The sequence below is a fragment of the Typopeltis vanoorti genome, chromosome 9 (assembly GCF_054136105.1).
Source record: "Typopeltis vanoorti isolate ZY-2024b chromosome 9, IOZ_Tvanoo_1.0, whole genome shotgun sequence".
Classification (NCBI taxonomy): Eukaryota; Metazoa; Arthropoda; class Arachnida; order Uropygi; family Thelyphonidae; genus Typopeltis; species Typopeltis vanoorti.
Genome location: NC_143557.1, coordinates 37,761,878 through 37,788,741, shown reverse-complemented (window position 1 = coordinate 37,788,741; position 26,864 = coordinate 37,761,878). Strand labels below are relative to the sequence as shown.

General features: G+C 32.8%; 1 protein-coding gene across 1 annotated transcript in view; it reads right to left on the bottom strand.

The window, feature by feature from the left end:
* LOC150102980 (uncharacterized) overlaps positions 1-9,904 on the bottom strand; it is a 166,714-nt gene extending 156,810 nt beyond the window's left edge. Inside the window, exon 1 of the mRNA XM_090398061.1 lies at positions 9,886-9,904. The gene's annotated coding sequence lies outside the window, so the exon portion shown is untranslated. The remainder of the gene's footprint in view (positions 1-9,885) is intronic.
* Positions 9,905-26,864: the final 16,960 nt, after the last annotated feature.

Here is a 26,864-nt window from a genome sequence, read left to right as displayed (position 1 = left end):
TAATACAAATATACAAACTGAATGAAATTAAAATCTTAACTATAAAATCGACGAAAATAAGTTCAGCTTTAGTGGAGACAAAATATGTTCAAAGACAAAAAACGTTACAAGGCGCAGCAAAAACTAAGATGTACAAGACTATAAAAAAAGTCTTCAAACATATCTGAATGAACTCATTTAATAATTCATTTAACAAGCCATAAATGGGTTATATTTTTAGATGTGTAAGTCATTTTTCTACGAGGTCATCTGTAGGATCCTGCAAAACAAAGCATTTCATGCAAAATAAAATGGTAAAAGGAATTATCGTATTCTAACGAATTTAATGTAAAAAAGAAATGAAAACAAGTCAATGACATAGTCGTGAATAATAAGCTCCTAGCTATAACTCAGAACTATATTTCGATGGGTAACTTAATTTATCTATTTCTAAATAATCAATTCGGAACTCTCAATGAGGTTTAGGCCTCAGGCCTAAATGCTAATCCTTAAATCATTTAGAGCAGCCTGAATCTACAACCTAAGACATATACTAAAACAATGAAAAAGTATAACAAATAATATGGAAAACGCCATTCTAAATGCATAAAAGTATACTTAATAAAGGCTGCCTACAATCTTTTTTTTTTTTTTTTTTTTTTTTGCGATGTATCTCTGTTAAAACCATTCTGAACAATTACTTATGTGAATCCTGTTCCTGAGTGGCGGGATTAAAATCTCGAGTTTTAGAAAGGAGGAAAAAATCTGCCTATCTGCACCAATCGATAAACTAGGAACAAGACTGAAAAAAAAAAAAAGACTCAAGGAGATCATTTGTTATAACTGTCTATATTGTATACAGTATTACACTGACCAGGGTTACATTTTCGATTGTCAACATTACCCTTCTTTTAGCGAGAACAACCTGATGACGGCGACAAACTTACGTTGTTCAAAGAAGAACGCGTGGTGTGCGCACCAGTCAAAAAGTAGCGCATAATATTTTTACTTTCAGAATTTGTAATTCACAGTCAATAATTTTTTAGCGTACTATAAAAACAAATTATATGATAAATCATATTTTTCACTTACTTTATTTTGTATTTTCTCCAATGTCTACCCTCCGATATAACTCTTACTCATTCCAATACACTCTAATTAGTTTAGTGACTTTTAGCCTGTGCCGTGTGGACGAACTGACGTCAGCCAGTAGAAGAAACATTTGTTGAGTGTATCTACTGTCTAAATAGAAGAGTCACTTGAACTTGTATCTTTCAAACAACTTGAGCAAAGGTGATGGATTTTGTAGTTACGCGATTTAAGCAAATTAATTTAGCGCTCGCTGCAGGTTGTAGCTAGACAAGAAAATGGCAACATTAACATCCGAAATTTTACATTATTATTATTATAACGGTGTCTCCATGGGGTCAAAAGACTCATCGCGGAGACCCTACATTGACACACAAACCATTAGCTCACATATAATCTGGAACAGAAAACTTGAACACAAAATATTTTTCATACTAATATTGACTGCAGCATCAGCAATTACCTCGAAATTTCTCAAATACATTATTGCATTTCCTTTTGTTGCTTTTAACATTTTCCAAATTCTGATTTTACAACTAGTGTAGCAAAACGTTAAAAAAAAAACCCTGCTTCGTAATCAGATAAGAGAGAAGCTTTCAACAGTTAATAAAAATATAAAAAAAGGACCAATAAATCCCAATCTGACTCAATAATTGCAAGAAAAAAAAAGCCTTCTGCTCAATGGTAGTCAAGAGCTCTTATCCCTCACCAAGGCTATTGGACAACTTCTGCCTTTCATGTTTCTGCCCATCTCTCTCATCCAAATGGTATCATTGTAAGATCACCCAGTGATAAAGGTAACCTCCTGAAACCACTCTGCTGCTCCAGTCCTTCTTGAGATCAACAAAGTAAATTATCTGCTTTTACACTAAGAACCGTTTGTAGCAAGCGTCATCTCTTTCACCAGAAAAGCAGAACAAATTCACCAGAAGAAATCTTAATAGCCTGGATAACAACAGATCCATGATTATGAGGATACCTAATTGTGCACAAAATTTATGCTCCAGATTGAACATGTTATTCCACATTGCTTTTACATTTTTTTCACACTCCTCTGGCATCTACACTACAGAATAGAAACAAGCCTATGTTCTGCAAAAGATCGTAGATAAAAATCGACCATCAAAATATCATACTGTTGTCCTCGCCAAACTCAGGTCTCTAGAAAATAATGGACAAAGAGCAAACCTTTTCCCCAGCTTGGGAACTAATTCATTAGAGGCTACCAATGTGGATTTTACCCCTTTTGCTCACAGCAGATTTCCTAGTGACGTCACCTACTTTTGAACGCAAGCCTTGGAAAGGTTTGGAGAAAGTCATGTGTTAGCGATTTCTATTTCGTCGGGCCTACATATCAAACACGCTTATTTTTCAAATTTACCATCTTAAAGTCTACCTTCCATTCTTTGGCAGTGGTCACCAGTTCCCCTTTTCAGACTTTCCCACTACTTCTGGAGTAACACATAGCCGAACACTTTATCTTATGCCCTTCCTTCTATACATAAACGACTTGCTTTCGTTAACCTCATGTTCCTCATTTGAGATGCATAACAGTGCTAAAATGATCATTTCAGATTTTCATAACCAACGACTTGAACACTGATCTCCTTATAATTTCTCCAGAGGATAGTTCTGCTTTACTTATTGGTAAGAAAGATCTTGATTCATTTCCTCTTACCACTGAAATAATCTTATCTATAGGAAAGATCAGATTTTCTTCTTGAGTTGATTTACACTATTAGTCTCTCTTGGAACAAACGCATCTCATCCTCGATTTCCAAAGATACTGTCATTTTAAGAACACTTCTTCTCAATCGAACACTGCTAACACTATATACAGTATATATAAATATTAATTACATTATTGTACATTATTTACTGACAGATGGCACAAAACTTCTCTACATCGCAAAAGTAATGTGGAGAAGAACTACCACTATCTTAGCTGTCAACCTGACAGAAAGCTGTTCTCTACACAGTCGAATTTCAAAAATCGAAAATTTAACTTTTATAAAATGCATATAACATTTATTCAGGATATTCGGAAAGAATTAATGATAGGAAAAAATTTAGTAATTTTAATTAATGCACAATATGCATACGATGATTACTTCAATGTGGCCAACCAAAGCTTGTGAACATAAGTAAACTGATAGAATATTTTAAAACTGATTACAGAATCCGGTTAACGAGGGTGGTCTGACAAGTTCTCGGCCTCGACCAAAGGTGGCAACACTATCGGCAAGATTTTTTTTTTCTAAGTTAGTACATCTGTCATAAGCATCCTTGTGAAATTGCAAGTCATTCTATCAAGTAGTTTGTTTTATACAGCTGTTTAGAGCAAAAGTGTTGTCTGTATCTCTTGAAATAGATAAAAAATTGAGTATCGTGCGGTTATAAAATTCTTTGTAAAAGAAGGTTTAACGCCAAAAGAAATTCATTCGAAGTTCATATACGTTTATGGGCACTCTTTTCCTTCGTTTTCGACAGTGATCCACGTGAAGGAAGTCTAAAAAGTGTACCACCACCAGAAATCATTGATCAAGTGCATGGTATGGTATTTCATGCACTTTGGCGGGCGAGTCAAAGTGCATGAAATTGCTGAGACTACAGGCATTGCAAAAGAACATGTAGGATATATTTTGCATGAAGAATTGCAAATGAAAAAACTTTGCGCAAGATGGGTGCCGCGCGTACTCACAGCAGATCAAAAATGCATTCGCATGAAAATCTCTGAACAGTGCTTGGAGCGTTTTAACAAGAATAAAATTGATTTTGTGCGTCAATTTATTACTTTGGGTATGACTTGGATTCACCATTACACACCAGAATCCAAACAATGGACAGAAGGCGGTTGTTCAGCGCCAAAGTCGGTTCATTCAGCAGGAAAGACATTCTGCTTATCTTGAAAAGGTTAAAACAATAACTGAGGAATATTAATCCGAACTTTTAACCAGACCAGATGAAAAAATTCGTGAGAAAAGACCCGGCTTGCAGAAGAAAAAAAGTCATCTTTCATCAGGACAATGCGCCCACAAAGGTGTTTTGGCAATGGGAAAATTAAGGGATCTGCACTATGAATTGTTGAAACATCCACCCAAAACTAAAACTCTTCCTCGCTGATCAGCGTTTTTCTTCAATTCAAGAGGTGATTGCAGCTGTAGAGAGGTATTTTGCAGGTCTCACTGAGAACCACTACAAGGATTGGATAAAGGCGTTGGAGCATCGCTGGAATAAATGTATTAGTCTTAAGGGAGATTATGTTGAAAAATAATTTTGAAATTATAAATTCGTTTTTTCATTGTTAGGTGAGAACGCTTCAGACCACCCTCGTATATATACTATATACTTACAACAAAGTAAGCTATAGAAAAGAAAATGTTATTAAAGAAAAGCATAATGGAGTGAAAACATATCTACCGTACTGTACTTATCGATACCGTAAGATTATCGTCTGTTTACAAGATGAATCAGTACCTACATCAATATTGTCTTATATGATACAAAACAGTGTAGATGTTATACGTATTACTAACACTAGACATCAAAAATGAAAACATAATGAGAAAAATAAATTATTCATATTTATTTACAGGTATAACGATTCATGTATTGATAACGAAGAAGCAGCAATAGGATTGTTTTATTGTACAATGAAACCAGTGAAGAATTCATGACTAAACAAACACATGTAATAACCACAGTAATATAACACATGTAATAACCACAGTAATAAGTTTTAATAAGTAGATATTTCATCCTTAGTATCTAAGGACATCGTCAGTACAGTTAATTCAAACAATACTAGGAATAACATACAGTTAGGGCGCTGCATGCTATATCTACTGTATGAAATATCTACTTAGTAAAACTTATTACTGTGGTTATTACGTGTTTGTTTAGTCATGATTGTTTTATGGTAGCCTAGTGCAATTAATACAATTACTTCGCGGTAGCCTAGCCTATATACTAGTGAATGTTCGTTATTTTTTTATTTTATGATAATTAATTTAACTAATTAACAGTTATTTTATGTAGTTATGATTTAATACTGCATCTTTAAGTTTGTTTACATTTCTCTCGACTACAGATGGCGTCATGCGGTCTGTAAATGTTTGTGTGCTAAGGCTTGATAAATTTTAAATTATTCACAGATTTGTGTATATTTTGTGGCAGTGAATGATAAAAATAGACCAGTATCTACGCATATTTTATGCATTCATGATATATCTAACGTTTAGTTAATTTTTTTGATATATGCAGAGCCGTATTCATGGGTGTGCAAGCTGTGCGGTGGGATAGGGCCCCGCGCCACCGCACAGTTTTTATGTATTTTCTTGGTAAAATAAACACCGAATTTTTCATGAAAATACATTCGAATCAAACTGATAACGGTGTGTCGTTCTTTCGACGCGCCGTTATCAGAAATAAGATTAGGATAAACAGTAATTGTTATATGGAATAAATTTTAAGATCGTAGCGCTAGAGCGGTAGTATTTGAAACTACTCTAAGATATATAACAATATCGTACAACATAGTGTTAAATAGGGAAAAATGCATTTTAAAACAGGTGTTTTTAATAATTTTAAGGAGTTTTTTTTATTTTAGTTTATGATTTTATGAACAAGTAAGTATATGCACGTACTGTCATGGCAATTTTTTTATGTGACATTACTTGCAAAATATCTTAAAAAATATATTTTATAAACTGGTTTTAGGTTATCCGACATCAGAATTTTTCTTCAATAGCAGTTTTCAATCTATATTAGATTTATTTATTTTCTAATAATAATATTATTATTATTATTCAGGCCTCCATGGAGTCAAAAGACTCATCGTGGCTAAATTGTATATTGAAGGTAAGGAGGATTAATGAAGCAGAAGTTAGATGGATGACTAATATCATTAAACATGAGCTGCAGAAGAATGCTGTGGAGTGCATATAAGGAGAATCAGGTAAGTAATTTTGTTAAAATTTATTAACTTATTTTAGAGTATGACTAGTCGTGAGAGAGATTATTATGAAAAAAAATACCCAAGTGGGCATGAAAAACGAAAGCGAAAACAAGAAAAAGAAGAGGCTGGGGAACGTGAAAGAAATTCACTGTTTCAATTTATGAAGTTGAACTCATATATTTGTTCAGATATATCAGCTGATAACGGGAGTTCTGAAATAACTACAAACAGTTCTTCGGCTTCAACATTAATTAATAATGAGTTCTGAAATACTCAAAGGAAGCGGAGAACATGACGCATGACACATGACGCAACAAACAATGAGTATTGAAGATCATAAAACTGAGACACCAGAGGAAGGTGAACTATTTACTATTGATGATCCAGCAACATGGCCCAAAATTTTGAACAATGTAACACTACAACAACGGTGTACAACTGAAAATGATTTTCCAAAAGATGACAACAAGAGGTGTTTTCCACAGCTCACTATGTTAGGACAATTGAGATAAGCGAAACAGAAGATGGCTTGTATATTCAAACTCTTCCAACTCTATTTTTTGTTTTTGTTGCAAATTATTTTCTTCTGATGATATTTTTTTTATCTAATAATAGATTTTATGACTGGCGACAAGTCAGTGAAAGATTAAAGTCGCACGAACGAAATCCAGTGCACATGAAATGTATGTATTCATGGACACAAATGGAATGTAATTTAAAAATCAATACAATTGATCAGGCAAATCAAAATGTCATAAAATTTGAAGCAGAATGGTTAAGAAATGTTTTTAGACGAATAGTAGCAGTAATTCTCTATTTATCTGAACATAATTTTAGACGAATAGTAGCAGTAATTCTCTATTTATCTGAACATAATTTAGCTTTTAGAGGAAATTTTGATATTTTGTACACAGCCCATAATGGTAATTTTTTAGGAATCATAGAATTAATTGCAGAATTTCATCCACTTTTAAAAGATCATTTAATGCGATGTTCGGGGGAAAAAATTATAGGTAAGAAACAAAATTCGTATCTATCACCCATTGTGCAAAATGAATTAACTGTTGATATCGGAACCAAAATTCACCAAAATATTGTAAATATGATACGACAGACAAAGTACTATTCAATAATTCTCGATTGTACTCCTGATGTTAGACATCAGGAGCAAATTTCATTAATTTTTAGATTTTTACATATATTTGAAGCAGATATTAAAATTCGTGAACACTTTTTAACGTTTTTAACAACTAATGACACTACTGGTAAAGGTATATAAGAAAATATAAAATCACTTTTGAATAAATTAAATCTTAAATTGTAAGATTGTAGAGGGCAAGGGTATGATAACGGAGCGAATATGAAAGGAGTATATAAGGGAGTCCGTGCTTATATTTTAAATGAAAACGAAAAGGCATTTTATACTCCTTGCGCCGGTCATAATTTAAATTTGATTTTAGAGGATGTCGCAAAATCATCAATTATAGCAATGAATTTTTTAATGTTATACAAAAAATATATACATTATTTGTTGCCTCAACTTCACGTTGGCACATATTAAAGAAATTTGTTAAACAATTAACTCTAAAACCGTTATGTGATAGAAGATGGGAATGTAGAATAGAATCAGTTAGAGCTGTACGTTTTCAAATTCCAGAATTTTTAAATGCATTAAAGGAATTATCTAAAACTGCATCAGATAATACTATCAAAGTAGAAGTGGTTTCAATATATGAACAAATAGATTCATTTGAGTTTATACTAAGCCTTGTAATTTGGTATGAGCTTTTGTCAAAAGTTAATTTAGTAAGTAAAGTATTACAAAATGCAAAAATTCCCATAGACGTAGCAACTAAGCATATTAAAGAGTTAGTGCAGTACATAGAATATCAGGATTTGATAGCTGTTTTGAGATTGCTATAGAACTGTCAAATCTATTAGAAATAGAAATTAAATTTAAAGAAAGTCGAGTACGTCGAAGAAAAGTATTTTTTGATTATGAAACGCCTGATGAATCACACATAGGTGATAACAAAGATAATTTTAGGATAAATTTCTTTTTTGTAATTTTAGATACTGCTCTATAATCTGTCAAAAAAATATTTGAATTGTATGAAATTCACGAAAAATTATTTGAATTTCTTTATGATATGAAATTAATAAGAAAATGACAGAAAATGAATTAAAATTTTGCTACAAACAGCTGTATCAAAAATTAAATACAGATATTGATGAATCTGAATTTTACAATGAATTATTTTTTAGAAATATTGTTCCAGAAGATGCACCCATTAATATGTTAAAATTCATAATTGCAAATAATTTGTTGGATATTTATCTAAATATTACTACGATATTTAAAATATTATTGACCAGTCCAGTTACGGTCGCATCAGCAGAAAGGCCATTTTCCAAATTAAAATTAATAAAAAGCTATTTGCGATCTTCTATGTCTCAAGAGCATGAAATTGCAAAAAAATTGAATTTTGATTAGCGTTATAAATGATTTTATTGATAAGCGCATTTGGTTAAATAAAATTTAATATATTAAGATTTCTTTTAAATCTTATAAGTTGTTATACATATATTTCATTCTTTGTAGTAAAAATGTTTTTAATTTTTTATATTTTTATATTATTATTTATATTATTAAATAAATCAGTGTTCTGGCGTATTTATATGATGATGTGTACTTACATAATAAAATAATATATCATGTACATACAAACAGATTTATTTTAACTAATTTTTTCCCTTTACTTAAATTGATGCTAAAGAGCATACTTATTTATGTGCATAAATATTTTTCATATTTGGTTTAATTAATTAACAAGATATTCTTCCATTTAAATTTTCCATAAACGTTACTAACTTTCAGGGACCCCACTTTTCCATTTCGCACAGGGCCCCGCAAAATGTAGAAACGGCCCTGGATATATCTATGCTGCGCAGTTCGTCTGTGAGTTTTTTCAAATTGTCGAAATAACGAAAAAAAAAATTCCAATATATTTATTCAAAAAAAAAAAAAAAAAAAAAACGCGTGTATATGTGGACCCGCGCAGTTCAAACCCGCGTTCTTCAAGGGTCAACTGTCCTTCGAAGTGATCGTGAGGTTACGAAAATCCTAGCCGTGAGCATGAGCTGATGTTGCATAATTAAAAGAAACATGGCTAGGAACCCATATGTAGGTTTCATTTCGCTTGAGAGCTATTTTCATTTGTGAATTCTCATCTACACTATGGAAATCGTTATCTGTTTACCTCGTTTTAAAAATAAATTATATTAAAAATCAAGAACCGTCAAAATTATATTATTACAACAAGAAATGCTAAAAATAAATAAATAAAAATTTTAAAAAAAATCAATATTTATTATTCAATCGTTGCCTACTGTTTGCAATCAATTCTCTCTCCGGATTGTCTGGATCGCAAGTTTATACACATGAACAGCACTTAAATTAACGCGAGAAAGAGCGTAATTCGCAGATGATGCATCCAAATCATAAACCAACGTCTGTTATTAAAGTGAATGTTGCGTGCTTAAGCAAAAATTTATATAATATGTAAGCATATCCCCAAAAACATCTTTTTTGCCTTGCACATTAGCTACGCGAGTGGAAGAATACATAACTAGCGGTTGTTAGGTGATATTCGTATTCCTAGCAATAATTTAATTGACACTCTTCGCTGATTACGGAATCAAGGACATAAGTCTAATAAAGATTAAATATCAATCTTTATTAGACAAAATTTCTTCAGTGCGTGTTATGTTCAAACCATATATAACGTTGCGCAAACAAAACAATCATATATAAAAATAAAAATTTTCAATAAATACAAAAATATTTTTTTACTACTTACAAATATAGTCCTATGCAGACACAGAATTTATAGACTTGTATAACGTGTAGCACTAAGTTATAATAAACGAATATTAGGTTTTATTTACATATCACTATAAGAAATAAAGTATAGTGTTTTTAGTGTAGTTAGTTTGTAAATATTAGTATGGTGGTATTCTGGCATCATGCCTACTACGCGTGAATTGCGAAAGCCTTTGAAGCGCATTCTATAATTATTTCTTATAAAACAAGAAGTTTTGCATGTTAATTTTTTTTTAACACTGGCAATTCCAGTGTTAAAAAAAGTCTATTATTTTTAAATATCAAAACTACTTAGGTTGTTTTAATATTATATATATATATATATATATATGTATAGAAGCCCGTGGTGTTTTTCATATATAATTGCCAAATCATAATAAATAATACAACTCTAGACTCCTATGATTTTTATTCAGCAATTAATATGAAAAACACCACGGGCTTCAGAGTTTTTAACCATGCCCATTTCCACCTTAATGTGGCCAGACACTATGTAATTTGAAACTCTTCAGATTGATATCATTTTTCCTCAGCATCTTCAAGGAGTCCCAAGTCTTATCTCTCCACATTAATCTATCTCCGAAATATTTCTTGTCTAGTAATTGCGTGTCTTCTCTGGACTATTGCTTCCAGCCTTCCAACCCAAACATATGCACTGAACTTATCACCAAAGTAATCCTAACCGGCATGGAAACATACATCCCCCACACAACTCTGAACTGCCATTCCCTAACTGAACACTGGTTCTCCAAAAGATGTGCCAAGGCTGTACAAATGAAAAACCAACCGTACCATAACTAGATCAAATCAAGCAGTTCGATAATGTCCGAAAACAGATCAAAGGAGCCACAATGGGAAGCCTTGTCTCCTGAACTAGCCAATTTCTACTTAGAACATCTTGAAGACTCCCTACACTTACTTACTATTATACTAACGGAATTAAGTCATATAAAGTATTCTTTATGAGTAGAATTTTCGCCTGAGTATTACGGGCGTCCTCAGTACAAGTACAAAGGCTAATTTCAAAATAAATTTCCTAAATTTATTTTGAAAAAAAAAAAAAAATAGCAAATTTAAGAACCGTTTTTAGTTATCTTACTTTAGCTACTTAGGTGGCGCTTTGTGAATATATCAGTTATTGTTTAATTAGCCTTTGTACTTGTAATGAGGATGCCTGTGATACTCAGGAGAAAATTCTACTGATAAAGAATATTTTACGTGAGTTAATTTCGTTATTATAATAGTAAGTAATATTTACTATTATTATTATATGACACCCAGGGAGTCCAAAGACTCATTGAGGGAGGGCACTTACTCCACAGCTCTCCACTTCCAACAACTACTTTCATCATCTACACCAATGCCATCTACCACTGATCACCACCACTAGTATTTTCACAGACAATCACAAACATCCATGCTCATGGCGGGAGAGCGGATAGGCTAACCACTTGGCCAACCAGGCCTACTCAAGGTATTTCCTTACTGAAACTCCCTACACTCTTCAGTACAAACTCAACCTTTCTTTTGGGTATGCTACATGGATGATGTATTAGCCATCTGGCAAGAATCAGAAACATCTCTACCCACATTCTTAACCAAAATCAACAGCCTATGCATTAAAGATTGAAAATTAGTCATCCAGGATATCCTCCTTTCCTGTGCCTCATCTGGAATGTTTACAATATCGGTTCATTGTAAACCTGCTTTCACAGGTTATTACATACCACAAGATTCAACCCATCATCAACCCTCTCAAAAAATGGACATTATCAAAAACTTTGCTTAATAGATTATACATTATCTGCTCCAATCCGAGGATCTCCAACAAGAATTGGAACACATCCTGGGCACTTACAAGACTGTCCCTAAGAACCCTAAACATTTACAGTGAGTCCCAATTCCATAAATAGCAGGCATCTCAGAGGCAATTACAAAAACTAGGGACCAAATATCTTTTCAGGATCTTTAGATCCTGAGAAGATATTTAGTCCCTGCATTCTTCCTAACAAAAAAAAAAAAAAACCTTCTGGTTACCATCCACAAAAGATAAATAGGCTCCTCTCTCCTTTCATGATGTTTACCAGGTTCAGTGTAATTGCCTCTGCTCGTATTTCGCACAAAGAGGACTTTCGGTTGAAAAATGACTACAGGATCACCAATGTTATATCAACAACAATAAATCTGAAAAATCTGGCCTGGCCCAGCACAGAGTGGACGATAACTCTATATTCTCTGATATAATATTTGCCTTTTACATCAGTGCTGGTTTAAGTTTAAGCAATTATTTAAAGAGAGTGCTGAAGTGCTTTTACTTTACTCAAACTTATATTGAAATGGTATTTATTGATTGGTAAGGTTTGGAATCATAAATGGCAAGACTTTTTATCATACAGCAAGACATCAAACAATGCTTGCTTACTTATTCCATTATTTTATTTATCTAATTTTGTCACTTTATTGTATTTCAAAGTTAATTTATTTTAATTTTATATACACCATACTAATACTTATGAACTAAATCTCAATTTAGTTTGTAAGTATTAGTATGGTGGTACTCTGGTACATGGCTCAACTTTGTAATAAGGAACAATATTCTTTTCTTCTAGCTTCATCTTGCAATTATGTTGATACACTGATGATGGCCCATTAAATTCAGGCTGAAATATTTGCAGTAATAACATTATTCTTTATTCATGTGAATAAATGTTTCTAATAATCAATACTACATATGGATTATTGAAGATTTGATTACTTGATTTTTTTAAGGATAGTGCCTTGCAATTATAGCTGAAGTAGTTAAAGCCATGAAGCCAGGAATGTTGTTATGCTTGCAAACTGTGTGTGTGTGTGTGTGTGTTCTGGCCAGTTTATCTGATTTGTGGAATGAAAAATTCAAGTTTCTGGGAGAGAAAATTCTTTTACCTCCATATGAAACAGACTAATTCACCTTCAGATAAAAAAACTTATATACATTAAATGTTTTTCATGTCCTACATGAATATTCAAACATAAATCTTTCCAACTAAAGTGCACTGCCAATGTTGACTGAATAGGATTAGGAAGATGAAGATATCACAGAAATGTTCCAGAGATGATTGACTAAGATGGTTTCTGGTCTCTAGAATGCTGGGCATGAAGAAAGATTGGGGATATCAGGATATGCAGCATGGATAGTCCATGAATAGAAGGAGGAGAAAGAGTATGATACGATTGAGATTATAAGCTTGTGAGAGATGGTCACTAGATTAATGTGAAAGATATTTTTAGAGAATGGCAGGAAAGAGAAACAGAACAAGAGACTATCACTAGAAATTACATGGGAAGGTGTAAGCAAGGAGATGTGGAGCAGGTTTTTTGTGATGAGAGTGGTTTGTGAGTAAAATATACTGCCTGAGAAGGTGTGGAGTGTGAAAACAGTAAATGAGAGTATGGTTTCATGAGTATGTGACAGAAAGACTTCAAACACAGAGTCTTTGGACTCCACTGATAATGGCAATAAAAAAATATACAAACTGCCTACAGCAATCTCTCACCCACAGGATATATCGTGGAAAAGTGTTTCAAAACAAACTCTGGATGATTGTAACTATTCTTAAGCTCTAAATCACATCATGTAAAAGCAGCTAGAAGAAGTCTAACATATTACTGACCACCACTCTCCAATTTCTTTTTGTCAGCAGCATGCACCATATTAACCATTAGATGAGCAGCAGTAAAATCTAATCACTAGTGCAAATAATGAAATTATTATTATTACCACCCCAAGACCTTATGGAGTCAAAGACTCACCTGGGAGGTCCTTTTATCACACACACAGCTCATCATACTATGTTTTAAAGTGGTGGTCAGTAACGCTTTGCAGACACCACATTCTCAGGTAAGGCATTCCAATCATTCACAACTCTGCACAAAAAAAACCTGCTTCTCACTCCCCTGCTCACACCCTCTTTATACAGTTTCCAGGGATGACCTCTGGTTCTCCCCTGATCTCCCACTATTCTCTGTAAAACTTCTCCAGCATTGATCCTATAACAACCCCTTACTAACTTGTAGGTCTCTATCATATCTCCCCTCTTCCTCCTGTCCACCAGACTCCTCCTGTCCACATCTTCTCAATCTTTCCTCATACTCGACATTCCAGAGGTCAGAAACTACCTTAGTCAGTCTCCTTTGGACCCTTTCCAACATCTCTTCATCCTTCTGAAAACCCGGTGATCAAAGCCTTATACAACGGAACAAGAATCTCCCTACTTCTACACGTCAGCGTCCTCCTGATCATTCCCAGAAGCCTTTGTGTTGTCTTCACAATTTTGGCGATGTATCCCCTAAATTTTAGATCCTTATCCACTATCACCCCCAGATCTCTTATTTCCTCTACCTCCAGCAATATATTCTCACCAAGCATAAATTCTGCATCCCATCTTTGTTTTCCAAATTTTAAAACCTTACATTCTGCAACATTGAACTCACATCCCCATTTCCATGCCCAAACTCAATCTATTCAAGTCTTCCTGTAAGGCCACAACATCTTCACTACACGTCATGGTTCGTCCCAACTTTGCATCATCTGCAAACAACTGAATATCTCCATCCAAATCTTCACATATCATTAATATACAAGTTAAACAGCAATGGGCCTAAAACAGACCCCTGAGGCACTCTACTAGTGACTTTCCTTTTCCTGGATATCGCTCTCCCATACACAACTTGTTGATACCTATCAGATAGCCAGTCTCCAATCCAATGCACCAATCTAATATCCAACCCCATTTGCTCTAGTTTGACTGTCAACCTATCATGAGGTACTCTATCAAAAGCCTTTGCGAAATCCAAGTATATTACTGTGTATCCTTTTCCTCTGTCCAAGGAAGCAGTCACTTTATTGTAATAAGTAAGTAGATTACTAAAACATGACCTCCCTTTAGCAAATCCATGCTGTCCATCAAAGATAATACCATTGTTATCAACCCAACTCTGGATCCTAGTTCTCACAAGCTTCTCCAGCAACTTAACCACAACACCTGACACACAGATTGGCTATAGTTTGATGCTTGAGTTCGATCATCTCCTTTATGAAGTGGCACAATCTTGCCCTCCTTCCACTCCTTAGGAACTTGACCGAGTGCAAGACTCATATTAAAAAAATATGTCAAGGCAGGCGTCAACTCCCTGGCACATTCTTTCAGAATACGTGGTGATATATTATCAAGTCCCACAGCCTTATTAACATCTAGTTTACTCAAATCTCCATACACCTCTTGCTCACCTACAGTCAGTCTCTCCTCCCCATCATCAACTGCTCTCAATCCCTCCATGAAGTCACATTTACAAGATTGAAGATCTTTATGAACTGCTCATTAAGTATCTCCACCACACATTCTGCATCAGTTGTCTTTATACTTAAATTACTTAAATTAGTATTGAAAACATGATCTTAAAGAATGTCTTGCTTCAGAGGAAGTTAAAAATAATAAAATGGCATGTATTTTTTTATTTTTATTTTTTTACTCAAAACTTGGACCATACAAATAATCAAAGAGATTTCTGATAGTGAGATTTCAGAATGTACCAGTAAAAATATACACATCTCTGAAATTAAATTTTACACAGTGTTTAATAAATTACAAATAGCCCACTTTTAATTTCACTAAATACAATTCCACAACACTTCGTAACACCTTATACATTTATAAAAAGCATTTTATCACTTTGATATTTTAAACAACATTCACCAACTTTAACAAAATACATCAACAACTGAAGATGCAACTTATATCAGTTGCTATTATAACAAATGCAACAAAAACCTACTTTTAACAAACATCTGAGATATTCCTCTCATAAAGTGTACTGATATGCTCTTAATCTTCTGCCCAAATCTTAACTTAACACCAACACATCTGGGCTTTATAAGTTAGATTTAAGGATGCCTGAGGAATGTTCTGAACTAGGAAAGAAGAAAAAGTAATGGACAACTATGTTTTATAAAGATTTCTGTCCTAATTCTTTAGTGTCAAAATGCTTAATTTACCACATAAGAATTGGGAAATCAGAATAGTTGGAAACATGATTAGGAACTTTCATTGACATCTTTTTTTTTCTTTTTTTTTTTAAGCTAAAATACACTGAACAAGTTTCTGTTAAGAAAAAAAAAAGTTCATCACTCTTTCTAAAACAAATTTAACAGAATTATTTGGGGGAAAATAACATGGGGAAGATATTGGATAACAAGATTATTCACTCATTCTCTATCCTACTGTACACTGAGTAGTAAACAATCTCTTAGAACACTAACTTGCACAGCTAACACCAACAACAGTTGATTTCATCAATATACTTTGTAAAAATCTCTTTATTTTATCATCTATGCGAGAATATACTTCAAAAAGAATTGAGTGAAATAGTTTAAATTATACTAATGCTTGATAAAAAAAAAATAGTATGACTTAATTCAGATTTGAGTGAATTATTAAAAATTATATTATGAACCTGAATCTTCTTCACAGCAATAAAATGATTCAAAACTTTTTTTAACTTGAATCACATTTTAAAAAAATGCAAAATAAAATATTATTTTACAGTGAACTACACAACACCTGACATCCTCAGGCTAAGATTACTGTAGGTCAGAAGTTCAAAATAACTGAATGCTAGGATGGGAAAAAAAGAAAATCACCACAGATGGAACTAAAAGCAAGGCAAAATTTATATACAGAGACAAATCATAGTTGGAAGGCCAATTAGTAGGAGATCAGACATCATGTAACTCACTGTAATTCAGATAAACGTTTAGTGACAATGAACTGAAAATGATATTTTCATTATGAAATGGAATATGAAATGGGAAACTACATTCATTATAGCCTTTAATACAAAATTTTTTCGAAGATCAGCAAATATAAAAGCTGAATTCAGTAAATTTTACATCTAGATTTGCCACGTGAAGTGTCCAAAGAAATGTTTTGTGTCTATGAGGTGAATAAAAAAGCAGAAACATTTAATAAAAATGAATAAAAAAGCAGAAACATCTGACAGCCATATGAAATGTGCATGGTTTTCAAAACGTTGTATCATGATATAAATATGATAAACAAAGCATAAATAATAGAAACAGTTCTAAGAAAAAAAACTTTACTTCAAATATTCATCATAGAGTTAAAAAACATGCCATAATATCATCTATAATAAAACAAGCTTCTTTTGATTATTCACCAGTTGTTATAATGGATTTTAAATATGTAGTGTTTTTTCTCTCTCTTGTGGTAAGGAAGAAAAGATTCTAAAAAACTGAGGGAAGTACAATGAGATCTGCTATCTCTCCAACCCCTCATCAATGATTATATACTATACTCTGAACAATGTCTTCTATTTATGATAGAACCTTTACCCATTATATAACTTAATACTGATGGTATTTTCATGATCTAGCCTATTTCATTAGCTGTCCATGTTTAATTTGTGGAAGAAATTATTAACTATGTAAAATCATAAGTAAAATTACATTAACAAAAAAGATGATACCTTAGTCATCTGATAGCTATATGATAAACTCAATTTCATAGTGACCAGAAAATTTACTTATGCTGAAAGATGGTCATGAAAACTTACATTACTACCAAACATAAAACATTGAAATTATTCAGACTTAAGTAGAGCCAAATCATTTGGCTGCCAAAAAAAAATCTGTACTTTGACTAAAAAATACAATCCTCTTACTTAGCAACTCCAAGCATCAACAAAATTACTTTTACATATGTTAATGAGACTTCAGATTGGACAACTAAGGTTTTCAAGAAATTTGATCTCTCACACAAGGCTCTGTCTAAAATACAGCTTCTTCATTAACCTCTATTAAGGTTAATTTATCCTCCAGTTCATCCTGCAGACTACTGAATACACTAACTTGTCTTGGTAAAGGTAGGTAATATCACAAATGAAACTCACTGTTGAATTTTTTTTTCACTTGGTTATAAATTGCCAAGCAAGGTTCTCACCTCCACAGATGAGACCTCAATGAAGGTCAAACCTGGTCTGGGTAGTGGCCCTTCCCATAATGCTCAGCATTATACATACCTGAAAGGCTTGTGCTTTGCATTACAGGATACTAAAACAATTAATGTGAGGTCATTTGCCTATATATACAAGTAGCCTAGGGCACACAAACTTTAACTGTCACAATTTTTTTTCTTGTAAATAAACTTATATGTTTATCTATAAAACACACAAACATTTTGTTTGTTTACATTTGGATAAAGGATTAAACAAAAACATAATTTCTTGGCATCTTTAATTTAATTGAAACCTACATTCACTTTTGCTTCAAAAACCGGCAAGTAAGCAAGTATGGCAGGCTTCACCATGCCAAGCCATTAGTAATATGGCAGATTATTCTAAGAATCCACTTAAGCATTCAGAGATAAATCAAATTTATTTCTAAATTCTGAGAAGATTAAGTTATAATAATTACATTTTTGATTCTACTGACACTAATAATTAGATATATTATCAATAATATAGCATTTTTATTCAGTGTAAATGTTTAATGGAATGAAAACACAAAGAATGAATTTAACGAGTTTAATGATTCCAATATTTCTGTGACAGAGATCTCTTTAGAGAGATAAATAACCTTCCCATAACCTCTAAGGAGTGCGTCCCCTAGGTGGTGGATATGGGCGCCCATCTGATATGGTGAGGTGGTCCGAATATATTGAATAAGGACTCGTGGACCAATACAGCCATAAGGGACAATCATCTGGATTGTAAGGGAGGTGGCACTCCCATGGTCCCCTAGCTGGATCTATCGTCTTCTTCCTCTACTTTGAGGAAGATCCACTCACGTTAATCTTTCCTATAAGACCTTATCAACCAATTATTTTATGATTGAGTACTCTAATCAGCCATCGAGTACTCTAATGCTATTAGAGTACTCGATGGCTATATGGGCTTTCCATTTCTGGGCTATATTTATGTCCCTCCCCGCTCTAAAATCTACTCTTTCTCCTTCAATATACCCTATTCCTCCTAATGGCTTAAATTTGGAAGAAGGCAAGTTCAGAAGCCTTAAGGTAACAGCCCTATTACTGAACTATCCATCGCAGGCTAGTAACTTGAACATGAAGAACACTAATTTACTTCTAAGCTAATACAGAAAGTTATTCAAAATTAATCTATGGAAAACAACCCTGGAATGGAAAAGGTAAAACAAAAATGGAAACAACAAAATATAATACATATAGATCACTGGAATGTAAGACGAATAGCATATAAAGAAATAGAATTAGATCAAATATTAAATGAAAAAAATTTTCATGTAGCAATAATCACTGAAACAAAAAAAGAAATTAAAAGGAACCATGAGAACTGAAAATTTTAATGTAATATATAGTTAGTTAACAGAGACCAAAGAGCACAAGCGGGTGTTATGATATGGATTCATAATTCCCTTTCAAAACATTTAAAATATTATAAATTATGGAATGAATGAATAATAGAAGCTAGAATAAAAACAGATAGAGGGTATTTAACAATAATTGGTTTATATGTCTCCCAGAAGAAGGAAGAGAAGATGATAATACTGAATTTTATAATCAATTACAAAATATATATAATAAAATAAATAACAATGATTATGCAATATTAGCAGGAGACTTAATGCAAGAATTAGAAACACGAAAATGAATAATAATATAGGAATATATGGAGAACATGCTCTAAACAGGAATGGTAAAAAATTCATCACCTTTGTAATTTATAATAACCTTAAAATAATGAACTCTTTCTATAAACAAAGACATACATAAATATACTTGATCAGCAAGAGGATGGAAATCAATATTATATTTATCTTAAATGAAAAGATACCAAAGTTTTCTTTCTCGTTAAAATAAAATTAAGATTACCAAGTAAATGGCTACAAATAACAAAAACAGAAAGAAAATTTAAAACATTTGTTTATAAAACTAGATTATTAAATTATACAAATATACAACAGCTATATGAACAAAGAATTAACTAATATTTAGATAAAATAAAACAAAATGGAGAAATAGAATGGCTTAATATAAAAACAATACCAAATACAGCAGCAAATGAAAGCTTAGGAAAGATCAAAAAATTATATAAATAAAAAAACTGAAGATATGGGACAATACAATCAAAGAAATAACCAAAATGAAAAAAGAAGCATATCATAAATGGTTAAGCAGTAAAAGATTAGAAGATGAAATAGAATATAAAAGAATAAGAGCCATAGCTAAAACAGAAGTCAGAAAAAGACAGAGAATCATGGAAGAAATTTGTTTCTAATTTAGAACATGATTTATAAAAAATAAGACCCGATGTATATAAGATTTTGAAACATTTAAGTACAGATACTAAAGAAAGCATAAAATTAAGCACCAAATTGAAATTAGAGGAAATTCTAAATTTCTATACAGAATTGTGGACAGATAAAATATTCTAAAAAAAAAAAAAAGGCAAACATTTAATGAAAATGGAAAGGAAATAAAGAAGGATTAGAAATCAGCCTGAAAGAAACAAGAAATGAAAAATCACCTGGAGAAGATAAGTTAGATTCAGAATTATATAAATATATAGAAATAAGGTTTAAAGAAACTCTTATTATTTTTAAATAAAATCTATTCAACAAGTAACCCACAATACAATGGAAAAAAGCAACAGTGATCCCTATCTTTAAAAAAGGTAGTAGAGATGACCCTAAAAATTATAAAGGCATAAGTATTCTAAATTCCTGTCATAAAATATACAGCAGAATTTTAAATAACAAAGTAATAAAATATTCTGAAGGCTTTATTTTAGATAACATTTTAGATAAAATATTATTATTATTATTACGGGTATCTCCATGGAGTCAGTAGACTCATCGCGGGAGACCCAAACTAGCAAAACAATATCTGTCATATCTCTTCTTGAATTCATTTACAGATGAAGAGCTCACAACAAAGTCAGGCAATGAATTCCACTCATTCACCACCCTCCAGGCAAAAAACCTTGTTCTGACACCTTTGTTAACCACACTCTTCTTTAATTTCCAGAGATGACCTCTTGTTCTTCCATCACTATCACACAGCTGAAACATTTCCCCTGCATCAATCCTATAAAAACCTTTTAGTAATTTGAATGTTTCTATCATATCCCCTCTTCTTCGCCTATCAACCAATCTCTGCAATCCACAAGCTCTCAATCTATCAACGTAGGGAACATTTTTTATATCACTCACCAACTTGGTCACTCTTCTCTGAACCCTCTCCACAGCCTCCTCATCTCCAAGGAATCCAGGTGACCAGACCTGAGCACAGTAATCCAAATGTGGAAGTATCAATGCTTTATAAAGGGGAATAATAACCTCTTTATCTCTGGATGTCAGTGTGTTCCTCAACAACCAAGTAATCCTATGTGCAATCTTGGACACCTTAGCAATGTGTCCTCTGAACTTCATCTCCTTATCTACCAATACCCCTAAGTCCCTAGCCTCATCAATCTCTTGGAGTACTTTCCATCTATGTAGTACACAGCTGGTAATCTTTTAATCCCAAAATGCAAGACTTTACACTTTTCCACATTGAACTGACATCCATTTTCTTTTGCCCATTTTACCAGCTTATTTAAATCCTCCTGCAAACTTTCAACATCAGCTTGATTTTTTATTGCACTACACAACTTTGCATCATCAGCAAACAACTGAATATCTCCCTTTAAGCCGTTTCCTATATCATTTATATACAAATTAAACAACATTGGCCCAAGCACAGAGCCCTGAGGCACACCACTGGTCACCTGCCTCATTTTGGACTCGGCTCCTCCATACACCACCTTATGGTATCTCTCCCTGAGCCATTCTCCTATCCATATCACCAATTTAATATCCATTCCCATCTGCTCCAATTTGCGTAACAGTGTTCTATGGGGTATCCTGTCAAAAGCCTTAGCAAAATCCAGAAGTACCACTGTGTAGCCAGTTCCTTTGTCCAACTCTGATGTTATTCTATTATGGATAGTTAATAGATTGCTAAGGCAGGATCTACCTTTAACAAAACCATGTTGGCCTCTATAGAGTATCATATCCTGATCCACCCATTCTTGAATTTTGTCTTTAACCAACTTTTCCAATACTTTTACCACTACTCCTGAGATGGTGATTGGTCTGTAATTCAATACTGCAGTTTTAGAGCCACCCTTATGCAAAGGAACCACTTTGCCTAACTTCCACTCCCTAGGGACCATACCAGAGTTCAAACTTAAATTAAATATCCAGGTAAGAGGGGTTGACAATTCATTTGCACATTCACGCAACACCCGAGCTGATATTCCATCTAAGCCTACCGCAGTGTTTGCATTTAAGTTTCGCAATATATTTAATACCTCTGATTCTTTAGCTTCAATTCTCACATTAGGTATTGCTATAGGTATAGAGATATCCTCACTTGGGTGATAGACTTTTGAGAAGTGATCACTCAGTAACTCGACTATTACATCTGATTTTGTCACCTCAATACCATCAGCACCCACTAAGGGTATCCTTCCGAAGTCATTCTTCCTCTTACTTGCCACATAGCGGAAGAACTCTTTGGGATTACCCAAAGAGGGTAATAAATACAAAATGGATTTAGAAATGGACGATTATGTATAGACCCAGTCTTTTGCCTAAAATTAATAATAGAGAAAAGAAGAGAATACAATTTCAATATAAAGGAATAAAAGGCGTTAGTAGATTTATTATTTTATTGCAATTTAGAAACACGTATTACATTTATTGACTTTGAAAAAGCATTTGATAAAGTTAAAAGAATTATTTTATTTAACACATCAAAAGAAAGACAAATAACAAATAATATTCTAAAAGCTATCATAAGCATATATGAAAATAATCAAGTACAAATCAATTTAAATTATTTACTATCATATCTGAGAGAGATAAACCAAGAAGTCGAACATAGATGCCCCCTTTCGGCAACTGTGAACACTCTTTCATGTGAACACTCTACTTTTTGCTGATGATCAAATAGCAATTACAAATTCTGAAGATAACTTACAGAAAGATATTTTAAATTTAATTAAATGAAGTAGTCAGAGATTATGGAATGATAATATCAACAGAAAAATCAAAAACAATGGCCTTTAAAAGACAAGATCCAATAAAAACTAAAATAGTAATAGATAACAAGATTTTAGAACAGGTGAATTCATTTAACTACCAAGGATGTATTATTACATATGAAAATGAAAATGATATAAACCTAAAAATTGCAAAATAATTAAAAAGAACAGATGTAATTAACTATATATTTAAACCTAACCTAGTTCAAAAACAAACTAGACTAAAAGTATACAATACGTTAGCACTATCAGTTCTGTTGCATGGAAGTGAAATCTGGACAATAAAACAAAAAAACAAAGATTAATAACAGCTGAAATGAAGTTTATGAGAAAAACAGCAAATTATACCCTATTCAATCACAAAAGAAATGATGAAAGAATTAAACTAGGAATCAGTAATAGAAAAATAGAAAAATATAAACATAAATGGATGGAACATGTTGAAAGGATAAAAACAGAAAGATTACCAAAACAAGTTTTAAATTACAATCCATTAGGAAAAAGAAAACCAGGACATCCTCTAAAGAGATTCAAGATGACTTCTAAGGCTGGAACAGGCCACTCTAGGCCTAAATCGTTGAAAAGTGTGACGATGATTATGATACACATACAGCTTCCATGGAAACTGTATAAGGAGGTCTCTATTTCTACCCTTGCCTTCCACTACTCTATGAAATATGTTCTTCACATTAATCTGATAACAAGCACCTCATATGTCTCAATCATATCCCGTCTTCTTCTATTCACAAGGCAATGTAAGTTGCATTCCTTCAATCTTCCCTCGTATCTGACATTTCATGGACTTGACTTAGTAAATCTTTTCTGAACAATCTCCAATACATCCTCACTCCCAACCCCCAAAAGCAAATAAAAATTGCTAAGAATTTACCATTAAGCATATTTTGGGAAGTTTAACACATCCATACTTTTTGATAGTTAATATTTGGTCCTTTTTTACATCCATACTTATTTAAATTAGGATGATTTTTAAAAGCAGCTGAAGATTCTAGAAAAAGTTTCTCTTAATTCAACTTACTACACTGAAGCATATTATTATTTTTTTTCCTCCTACCATTTGATTCTGCATGGTATCCAAAGCATGGTCTGTTAGACCCGATTGTCCATAGATGGTATTATAGATTCATTTTTATGTGCTTCTATGCACATAAAAATGAATCTGTAACATTGAAAGATGATCAGCCAACATAAAAATGTTGGCTGATCTTCCAATCTGTCCATAGTAGGCTAACTTGCAGGAACAAAGAATCCTGTACACACCAGGAAGTGATAGAAAATGGAATTGGTTCTTTAAGAGAATGGATAAGGATAGCCAGCTGCAAGCGAGGCTTGAAGGCACTGAAGACTATTTTTTCACAAACTTTCTCATCATCTCCCTCTCCTTCCAACAGTATGGCATCATTAAAACTTTTATAATAGAGCCAACAATTCCAATAGAATTAACAAAATACTGATTCCTTCTTATTCTCAACCTTCAATACATATAGATTAGTAATGCAATCACTATTCCCTTTGTCCTGAGTCAATCAGTCAGAACAAAAGCTGAAATTTTCAAAAATGCAATCTGAACTGCTTTCAAAGCCTACTTGAAACTAACTGTCCCTATCCATTTCCCTAAGGAACAACTCCATCTTCTTTCAGTTCCTAATATATATAAGTTCCCTGTGCTTATAAATTAGTCTACTATAGGAAGACTGAAAAAAAAAAAATAATAAATATAAAAAAATCTGTAATCATGCCTATGTTTACAACAGTTAACATAGGTCTATAACAGTTAGATCTGTAAGTACATATATTGGACACCACAAATGAAATCAAATGGGGAAACACTCCTATGCTTCATTACTGTAAGTTCAAATTTTGTTCTTTTAAAAATATAGCAAACAGTAATTCTCAGGCATCCTAAATTATAACATAGGCTCCCAACTAGTGCCCATGGAGGGCACCCTTTCTAGCTAGGAATGAAAGTTCAAATTACTCTGTGTTGTTTGTGTGTATGTGTGTGCTACAATTCATACAGTACTCCCCAAAGATTGCTCTGTGACAGAAGTGAAATATTGCAAGCATTAAACTCTTTCAATTAATCCTTCGTGCTACTTCCAGTCCATTAATTAAAAATTAAAAACAGAAACTGAAATGCATGTGTTAGTGAAGTGAAGGAAAATAAGAATATAGACTCATTTTCCTTCCTTAAATGAAGCTATAAGAATATAGATTTGTGATTTTAAATGAGCCATTGTCTTTCTGTTAGCTGTATATAATTGTGCAAGAGATGGCTTCCAAGAAAAAAAAAAAGATGAAATATCAGCAGAATTAACATTCTTTTTTCATGTTATTATCCATTTTTACAACTTAATAAAATGATAAATATTGTTTCCCACCCAACATACAAAGATTACAAAAAGGACTAACACGTGACATGAATCTATTTCACACTAGTTTTTAAGAGAATATTTCTTGGAGTATGCTTCCCATTAATATACAGTCGCGTCTCTTTTTATGCGGTAGATATGTTCCACAGAAAACCACACACAAAAAAGGGCTAACTTACATTGAAAAATTAGGGATACATTCCATAATTTTCTAAAATGGCATAAAACCGAAGCAATGAATTAAAATAAACTTAAAATCGCATAAAAAAAGTTTAAGAAAATTCAGGAAAATTAGAATGCCTAAATGGTGTTGCACTACTTACCCAGGTGAGATAGTACAACACTATATTCAGTCCTGAAGATATTTTAAGGCGCAAACTTTGTTTGCTCTCACTGGGATAAAGGATTAAACTAAATTTATTATATTAAGAATGCCTAAGTTTGTTTTAAAGCTTTATTAATTTAATTTTATTGAAAAGTAACATTTTTTTTTTTTTTTTTACATTTTGTCATCAGAATTATCATCGCTATTAGACAATATTGGGCAACGTTTGCAAACTGGTGCAAAATCACTTTCATCACCAGAAGAGATAGTCAGCACATCAGATATGCATGGTAAAGGCAATGGTTCTTCACAAACAGAATTTGCTTTACCCTCGTTCTGTGCTGATTTTTTTCCTTCTGACAATGTAATCAGTGATTAAACTTTGCGATGATGATTTCACTAATTTTTTATACAGCTCGTGATATCCAGACATTCAGTTCTTCAGTTCACGTTGGAATTTAAAGGCTCATTCAGAATTTCTGTCATTAACAAGAAAATTATTTTCCAATTTATTCCACAGTTCAAGACCTTCTCGAATTATATTTGCAGTGAGGAAGAGAGGTTTTTCTTCTGATTCACTATCGTTTTCTGGATCTTCGACGATATCTAAAGTTAATCGATATCCAATAATATCATCTTCACTTAAGGCATTATCCACATGCTTGTTTCGAAACCATAGGGTCATGATTTTTTAAAAGTAATAGGCCTACATATTAAAATTTTAATATGAATAAGAGACAAGGGACTTTGTTTAATTTTGGTGTTAAGAAATCTCTTATTGAAGGTGTTCGTGATGCAACAGATAGCGAGTCATCCACCTCCAGCCTAGAATCTCCAGGATGTACAAAGGGAGGGGGAAACTATCATCACACAGGAGAAAAAGTTTTCATTCACTCGTAAGTACAGTGCTTATCATTGTCAAGATCTTAGAGAAATTAGTCAAGAAAAGAATACAGTATTGGATAGATGAAAATGGGATATTGTATGGGGGACAACATGGTTTTGTGAAGGGGTAGATCATGCCTCAGTAACTTGCTCACGTTTTATAACACAGTGACGGCTGAACTGGATAGGGGTAATGGGTTTACAGTGATACTACTGGACCTTGCCAAGGTCTTT